Raw genomic sequence first — 219 nt, 5'->3', positions numbered from 1 at the left:
CCTTTGCTACCTTCTATGCATAGATTATCACTAGCATCGGTTGGCACACCTTTGCTACCTTCTATGCATAGATCATCACTAGCATCGGTTGACACATCTTTGCTACCTTCTTTGCATTGATCACTAGCATCAGTTGACATGTTTTTGTTGTCTTCTCTGCATAGATCATTACTAGCATCGGTTGACATACCTTTGTTACCTTCTCTGCATAGATCATTA

This window comes from Capsella rubella, unplaced genomic scaffold (assembly GCF_000375325.1).
Source record: "Capsella rubella cultivar Monte Gargano unplaced genomic scaffold, Caprub1_0 scaffold_6, whole genome shotgun sequence".
Lineage (NCBI taxonomy): Eukaryota > Viridiplantae > Streptophyta > Magnoliopsida > Brassicales > Brassicaceae > Capsella > Capsella rubella.
This window is presented reverse-complemented; position numbering follows the sequence as displayed.